Source organism: Lactuca sativa, chromosome 7 (assembly GCF_002870075.4).
Source record: "Lactuca sativa cultivar Salinas chromosome 7, Lsat_Salinas_v11, whole genome shotgun sequence".
Lineage (NCBI taxonomy): Eukaryota > Viridiplantae > Streptophyta > Magnoliopsida > Asterales > Asteraceae > Lactuca > Lactuca sativa.
This window is the reverse complement of record NC_056629.2, coordinates 152,810,612-152,811,340: the sequence shown is the minus strand read 5'-3', so window position 1 is coordinate 152,811,340 and position 729 is coordinate 152,810,612. Positions and strand designations below refer to the sequence as shown.

At 41.4% G+C, this 729-nt stretch overlaps 1 non-coding gene across 1 annotated transcript; it reads right to left on the bottom strand.

The window, feature by feature from the left end:
* Positions 1-271: 271 nt before the first annotated feature.
* LOC111904282 (small nucleolar RNA R71) lies at positions 272-378 on the bottom strand. The gene has a single exon (XR_002854471.1). It is a non-coding gene; the product is annotated as a small nucleolar RNA R71 (small nucleolar RNA).
* Between the last annotated feature and the right edge of the window lie 351 nt (positions 379-729).

Below are 729 nucleotides of genomic sequence, written 5' to 3'. Positions count from 1 at the left end.
GGACATATCCTTATTGCACTCAAGGATATCCCATTCTATGGGCAGGATTATGAGGATGCTTTTAAGCATTTAGATGAGGTCAATGATATTGCAGATTATTTTAATACTCCTAATATCCCAAGGGAGCCAGCTTTGCTAAGGATGTTACCAGTCACTTTAAAAGGAGCTGCAAAAAAACAGGTTGAAGGCACTACCATCTGGTACAATCACCACAAGGGCCCAATTGCGTGAGAAATTTCTAGATCGGTTTTGCCCACCCTCCAAAATCTCTAAACTCAAGAAGGCGATTGCCAACTTTGATCAAAATCCCGGGGAGTCATTATACGAGGCATGGGAATGCTACAAGGGGTTGTTAAGGAATTGTCCTCAACATGACCTCAATATTCATCAAGAGATGTCAATATTCTATGATGGGGTGAATTTCATGACTAGACAACTCCTAGATTCGGAAGGACCACTAATGAAAAAGAACCCAAATTAGGCCAGGGAGCTGATTGAAGAATTTTCAAAGCACTCTCGTGAGTATCACAACCCATGGCATGACATAATAAAAGGCAGTGGAGGTGCACAAACTGAAGAGATGGTTGTTGTGATGGCAATGCTTAACACTATGGATAGGAGATTGACCCAAATGGACCAATTAATTCATGCAAATTCGAGTTGGCTGCGAGAGATGTAGTGGCCCATATTTAACCAAAGATTGCCATTTGGATGAGTATGGGAATAAGA